This window comes from Cynocephalus volans, chromosome 4 (genome assembly GCF_027409185.1).
Source record: "Cynocephalus volans isolate mCynVol1 chromosome 4, mCynVol1.pri, whole genome shotgun sequence".
NCBI lineage: Eukaryota > Metazoa > Chordata > Mammalia > Dermoptera > Cynocephalidae > Cynocephalus > Cynocephalus volans.
The window spans coordinates 20,161,301-20,169,098 of record NC_084463.1 but is presented as its reverse complement, the minus strand read 5'-3'; the positions used below and the strand labels follow the sequence as shown (position 1 = coordinate 20,169,098).

Below are 7,798 nucleotides of genomic sequence, written 5' to 3'. Positions count from 1 at the left end.
CCCCCAGGGATACTGAAATCTGTAGATGCTCAAGTTCCTTATAAAAATGGCATAGTACTTGCATAATCTACACATGTCCTTATATATACATTAAATCATCTCTAGATTACTTATAGTACCTAATACAATGTAAGTTTTACGTAAATAGTTATGATACTGTACTTTTTATTTGTATTATTTTTTATTGTTGCTTCATATATGTTTGATCCCCTATTGTTTGAATACCTGCATGTGGAACCCATGGATACAGAGGGCCGACTGTGTTTCAAAAGTCCACCGTGCACCAACGTCATTCTCCAACTTCCTCGTGTGTTACTTGACATTGCTAACATCACCTGCTCACTGAGAAGTTATAAGTACTAAATGAGATATACATGTAAAGTATGTAGCACAGTGCTGAGCATGTGATAACGGCTCAATAAATGATAGTGAATCACACAAGAGTGTGCCTTGCAGACTTTTACAGAATTGCCTTTTTTCATGGTACAGAGAGAGAGAGAATAAGTAAATTCTCTTCGTGTTTCTAGAGGCTTCTTCTCTATCTCAAAGCCTGATCTTTGTGGAATATTTCATCGCTGGAAGTCTTACTGGTACCCCCACTACTACCTGCTTTTAAATGCACTTCTTTTGGGTCTTCCAGAGCAGGTAAGAATCTCAGCAAAACTGCACAGTGGGACTCTCTGCAACCTCCCGCACGATCCTGAGAACACCAAGCCTCATGCGTGCTGCCCCTGCTTCTCTTACACTTGACCATCCCTTATGGTGCTCGAGGAACATGAAGATCATAGGAGTCCTCCCAGCCACAGTCTGCTGGGGAGGGGCCAGGTTTCTGTCATACGTCCTTCTCTACGTGGTATCTAATTATTTTCCAATATTGGCTTTTCTAAAGATCATGTTTTTCTCCCCACCATCTTCTCCTACTCCTTACACTCAAGAACCCAGACAATGCCCTCATTGTAGAAGACAACGCCATCAAGTCTACGTTTCTTATTTAGCACTCTTGACTTGAGACAGGACAAGTGGAACCAGTGACGAGGCTTGATGTCAAGGGACGTTGGGATTCTGTACATTTGAAATTGAGGCAAAAATGTGACTTTTAACTTACTAAAAAATACTGTCAAGTGCAAGATAGTTATTAATTGTTCTGTGGGGAAAGCCTGTGAAAATGATTGACCAATAGATGAGAAACCAGGATCTCTGCTATTAGCAGAGCCCAGATAAAATGTGTCTTATCTCTAGGGAATATGGTTTAGGCTAAAATTTTTTCAAATATGAGGATAAATAGGAGAGACAGAATAATTGTATTCACCAACCTGGATGTAAGAACTCCAAAATGGAAAAAAAATATAGCTGAAATTTTGAGTCAGCAAGACTCAATCCCCAGTGTAATCTCACATTTAGATTTCATGAAATATGAAAATCTTCAACAGGTGAAATCTAAGGTAACCTGAGACATAAGGCAGGACTTGCAACAGGAGAAGTCATCAGTTGACTTGAATGTCCATGGTGTAGCTTTTATTCTCTATTTGTAGCCCCTCATTTATTGTCTCTATATCTATTGAGAGATTAGCTAACCGATTTTAGAATAAAGTCTAACAATTCCCAAGTATCTTAGCTATGAATGGACATTTAAGATAAAGGAAAGAAAGAAAGCGTGGGAAAGTAAAAGAAAACTATCTTTCTAAGAACTCACCTTACAGTACGTGATTCATTTCAGTAGTGAAATTCCACTGAGTTATTTTCCCAAATTGTTCAGATTTCACATGCTCTGTAGAGATATTAGTTTTCAAGATATCACTGAAAGAACATATACACCATGCTGAGAGTGTCCCATTACTATTCAAGGACCAAATTAGGTGAGGTACAGGGAATGGAAACTCAAATGGCTAGGTGGGTAGGAACTTAACTCAATTTGGTGTCTCAGGGGATGGGATTGCTCTTGGGCTCTCAGGTTCCCTGGATGAGCACAAAAACAACACCAAGAGATGACTGAAAGGTTTTTCGTAAGCATGCACATGTTTCCCTATGTGTTTATGACTGAACCCTCCTGAGAAGAGCCCATGTCTCCCTGGAACTGATATGTACACCTAGGAGGAAAGAAGGAGGACTTAGTGACCATTTTCCCTCACCAGTAGTTGGGAGACACTCACAACAGCTTGCTCCAACTTAAAATTGTCCAGAATCCATAACTGGTCATCACTTGTTGGGCTCCTCAGCTCAATGTCATCCTGTCACCATCTCTTCATTGTGGTTTAAAACATCCAGATTCCCCCCAACTTTGTTGTTTAGAATTTTAGAGGGGCATTTTCCCAAAGAAATATCTATGAAAATGTAATTATTTTCCAAGTATATAATTAATAATTAGATTTTATTGCTTTACAAACATGAATGAATACGTGATATTTCATTAGTGTTATCTCCTTTTACATAAAACTCTTCATTTACTATATTTATTTCTCTCTGTTGTGGTAACCATCTTTTTCTCATTGATCGTCTGAACATTTATGAATTAAGAACATTAATTCATTGCTTTATTATAAGGTAAAATGTGCTTTTAATTTTGTCTTAAATATTTTAAATATATTTAAATATTTTCACATTTAAATATATTCTAAATATGTTTAAATATTTTTGTTTGTATAGATACTTTTAAATGTTCTAGAGAGTTTTAGCAATTGGTTCCAATACAGTTTCTGTTGTTGGTATTTGCTTTTAAGAGGTTTTCCTTATATTCAACATTTATCACTTAAATAATTTCTAATGCTTTTAATTTTTCTTCAGTTAAATCTTTACTTCATTTGGAATTAATTTTATTTTAGGTGTGATATAAGTATGTTTTCATATTTCACATAATTTGAGATTGTACTTGGAATTACCTTATTAACTAAAGCATTATTTGGAAATTTCATTGAATTCCCAACTGTTTTGGTTTTTTTTAATATAATTTGGTCACTATGCTCTAGCTTTATTACATTATAATCAAAGAAAATGAGCCACAAAATTTTTATTTTAAAGTGTAATAATTGCAATCTGAGGCACTTGTACTTACCCAGCTGTGTCCCACCTGGCTATAGCCGTTAGGCACCCACGCTGTGCCATGCCATGCTGTAGCCAGGACCTCTGCCCAGGTGACATACAGATCCAGCTGCAGATGCAGCCCTGCCTTTTCCCACACTGCAGTTGTCACAGACTGCTATAACAGAATTTTACCACCCTGCTTCTGCTTCTCTCTGTTCGCAATTTTCCACCCTGAGACAAAGTCATAACCACATAAGATCATATGATCACTTCTCTTGCTCTGTTACAAAAACCCGGAAATGCTATAATATAAAAACAGAGGCCCCACTGTGTTCAGGGCTCAGCCATTGTGACTATAGTCCACTGAGCTAATGCCAGTATATCAATAAACTCTGTTTCTTGTTTCAAGCCTCAGTGTTTCCTGCCTCTCCCTGTGAGTTCACAGTAACTCACTGCAACACAGTCCAATGTATCATTTTTACGTTTAGCATGTTTTGTCTGTTAATTTTCTCTAAAATATCTTCACTTTAGCAAATGTCATAATGGCTACCACATTTATATCTAAAATTCAGCTGTAATTGATTTTTGATGTGTGCATTGAAAGACAGGGTCAAGATTCATTTTTCACACCAGGATACCCATTTAACCCCAAATGATTTATTAACAAAGCCAGTCTTTCTCTAGTATGCTTCATTATTATCTTTGTTATATTAATAGGTATCAGTCTATTCCTTTACTCTCTAATCATTTCTCTGTTTCTCTATTTTTATGCAAATACTACACTGTCCAAATTGCTGTAGCTTCATTATAAGTTTTGATATTTGGTGTTGTGAATCTTCCAGTTTTGTTTTATTTCTTTAAAATTACCTTGTTCTTTTTGGTACCTATTGCGTGTTAATATACACTTCAGGATCCATGTGTCCATATCCCCAGAACAGAATGTTGGGATTTTATTTAGAATTGCATACAGCAGTTTGAGGAGAACTTGTCATCTTTAAACTTTTGTCTTCCATTTTATGGGCACAGTACAATCCTTTATTTCTTCAGCAACTCTGACATTTTTCTTGAACATATTTTATAATTTCTACTGGTGTGGTCTTACACATCTATACTTACATTCATATTCAGGTCATAATTTCCTGACTTCAGCACTACTGACATTTGGGCAAAACAACAACAACCACACAAAAGAACAGCGTCCCGTTGTCCTGTCTGTGGTGAGATGTTTAGTAGCATCTGTGATCTTTATCACTAGATGCCAGTACCTGTGACACTCAACAATCTCTCTAGGCATTACCAAATGACTCTGGTGGTGCAAAATTACCCCCAGTTGAGAGCCACTGATCTAAATATTTAGTATGTATTTAATTTTTATATTGAACTTAAACAAATATAAATAAATGGGCACAAATAAGTGCATAAACCATTTTACTTGTAGTTGTAGATCATACATTATCATTGTTGTCCAGCAAGATATTGTGTGAATACACCAAAATTTATTTTTATTCAACAGTTGATAGGTATTTGAATAGTTTCCAATTTTTGCCTGTTAAAAATAGTGTTGTAATAAATTTCTAAAATACATGTTTTTGGATATAGATGTATGTGTCATATGTTTACAGAATTTCCTTTGGCAAACACGTATTATATATGATACACCTTTCTTTTGGATATACATTTGCAAACCCATATATGAGACAGACGTGTGTGTATATGAATATATGTGGGTGGAATCTCTAGGTTATAAGGAATTCATATGATTAGTTTTAGTAGATACTATAACACAGTTTTACATTACCAATTTATTTATTTACTTTCACTTGTAATTTTATTTTCACTCAATTTACAGATGCAGAAATCGACTAGATGTCTATTACAAGATGGCAGAGGTAAACCATCTTTGTGTAAGCACACAGTTGTTTTTTTCTTCTCCTTGTGTATACAGTGCTCCCTTTCAAACCAACCCTATGTATGTCATCACTATATTTCGAAATACAGAGAGGAAAATATTACTGCTGCAATTCAATGCAATGAAGAAGACAGAAATACGTGGAAACCTCATGGAGTCAAAGTTTAAACTCTTTAGTTTGTGCTCCTCAGTCAATTCAAGTATTAGATGACACTCAGAGGGTGTTAATTACCACACACACGCACACACACACACACAATCCCTTAACAGATGCCAGTTGAAGAAAAGCTCATCAGTCTCTCCATAAAGGAAAAAAGAATACTATTTTGGGTTTCTTCTTATAGCACTATCAGAAGTAAACAAAGTTGCAAAGTTTTCACCAATTGTTGAGTGATCTGGAGACAGCTTGAAGCACTGGTTTGAGTTAACATACAGAAGTAACCACTTGATTTGGGGTCAATAACTTTCTTTAAAAAGGCACTGGGTAGGAATACTGAGCTTGAGAAATCAGAAAAAGTGTAGAACGTGTTAACCCGTGCATATTAGCCAGTGAATCCTTTGGATGGCTACTTATCTTGGGCATGAGGAAGAGTGGATGTCCAAAAGCTCTGCCCCAAGTAGGGCTGGGGACTCCATCTCGTGCACCACCTGTGTGAACACCTGGTCCACCATCAGTTTGCTCTTGGCCGTGACCTGGCACTCGACCTTGGTGCCCACCAGCATCAGCCCGACAGCCTTGGGCTCCCACCTCCGGCACACACGCTCGCTCAGCGGCCACACGGCCTTGAAGGAGGCCTAGCTCCACAGCTGTAGAGCACCACGAAGCCGTCGCTGTTCTTGATGTAGACGTCCTTGAGGGGGACCAGGTGCTCGGCGCCCACCGTGTCCATGATCACCCCTCGATCACTTTGCTGACGAGCTCCTCCACGGACCGCGCTGCTCCGGGAAGCGGCCGCTCGCAAACTGCGAGACCAGCGCTGTCTTGCCCGGGACACGCTCCCGAGCAGCGCCCCCGTAGCGCTTGGCGGGTCGCGGCTCCAGACCCGTATGGCAGGGAGCGGGGGGGAATGCACGGCCCAACAGGACCAACTTATACTTCAAGTAGCAGCATTTGAAGTTTCCGGTTGTTCCACATATGGACATCACAGTCTTTTTTATCTTAGTTCTTTCAGTGCGTGTGTGGTAGTATCTTATTGTGATTTTAAAATTTGTATTTTCTTTATAAATAATGAAGTTGACCATCCTTTAACTATTTGAGTGTTTGGATACTGTGGTGTATGTTATCCTTTTTGAAACCTCATTGTTATTTTTCACTCTTAAATTTATCCTTTTGTTCACTACAAAGCAATACTTAAAAAGTAAAAGGCAATTTTCAGTATGAGAATATTTGCAGTACCTATATTTGACAAAGGACTCGGATTTAAAATAAATTGTCTCTACAAATCAGTAGGAAATAGACAACCCCCTTCCCCCCAAATTGGAAAATTGGACAAAGAATATGGATCAACAGTTTGCAGTAGAGGAAATGCAAATGACCATGAAAAAAGATGCTTAAATTCATAGCTAGTCAGCGAACTGCAAAATAACAGTAACAAGTTACCAATTCTTACTCATCAGATTGACAAATAGTGAAAACATTGCTGTCTTGGATGAAGTTAAAAGCTTCATTCCTCTCTATTGGTATTAATGTGAATAGTTAGAACTTCTTCAGAAATGCAAGTTGAATTTTTTTTTAATTAAAAAAAATTTTATTGAAACTTAGTTGATTGCACATATTTATGCGGTACAGAGATGAATATCAACACCTGTTTGCAATAGGTGATGTTCGAATCAGAATGATTAGTACATTCAACATTATACAATGTAATGGTTTTTTACGGCCCTTTACCAATTCCTTCCTTACCCCTCTACACCCCCTTTCCCATCTGTGGTAACCTCAGTTCTGTTTTGTCCTTTTGAAAGTTCAATGTATTGTTGTGATTGTTGTATCTTTCTTTTCTTTGTTTGTTTATTTATTTTCTCCCTTGAATTTAAAAATATAGATACTCTTAGATCCAGTAACTCCACTCCAGTAATCTATGCTATTAAAATAAAAGCACCAGTACGTAAGTGTGTTTATTCAACTGTTTGTGTTGATACATGGTTTACAGCGGCAAAACGACCGAAAACAAGTCAATAATCCTAAAGAGAAATGGATGAATAAATAGCAGTTCTGCTACATCATGATATATTAAGCAGCTGTTCAGTAGAGATTGAATTATAACTCCATCAGTTAACTTTGAGGGATGAGATGTTTTCACGGGATATGGAAAAATAGCACAGAAGTGTTGTTGACATTGTGCCATTTTTCTATGACAAACAATGACAATTTGCATATTATATGAGCATAGAAAAAAGGGGAAGACGATGACAAATCAGGTTATTAGTCTGGGGTTGAGGGGTAGTGGTGATGGGAAACAGTCAAGAAATTTTTTAAAGTTTAAAATAAGAATGTAGCACATATAATCTAATTACTTTAAAATTCTTTGTTTTAGTGCATGCATGAAGAAATCAGGAAATAAAAGAATAAAGGACATTAATCTACTGGTGTATAGGCATGTCCATCACGTATATTTTAATTGAAAGGAAAAGCTAAGCAAAAATGTATATTTCAGTTAAAATACTCCCCTGTCACTTCCCCACCCCCATGTGATAAGCAAACCCCAAAAGCCAACGAACCAAACCTGTAAAAGAAACAGAAGCAAAAAAGACCTGGCAGCCTTATTGTAAAATGATGCCTGATTAATACCTGGTGAGGGTTCCTGTATGGTTTCCATGGCATGCTCAACACTGCAGAGTGCCTGCCATCACCTTGGGCATAAAGTCCTGAAA

General features: G+C 37.3%; 1 pseudogene; it reads right to left on the bottom strand.

The window, feature by feature from the left end:
• Positions 1-5,497: 5,497 nt before the first annotated feature.
• Positions 5,498-6,070, bottom strand: LOC134375881 (ras-related protein Rap-2c-like; annotated as a pseudogene).
• Between the last annotated feature and the right edge of the window lie 1,728 nt (positions 6,071-7,798).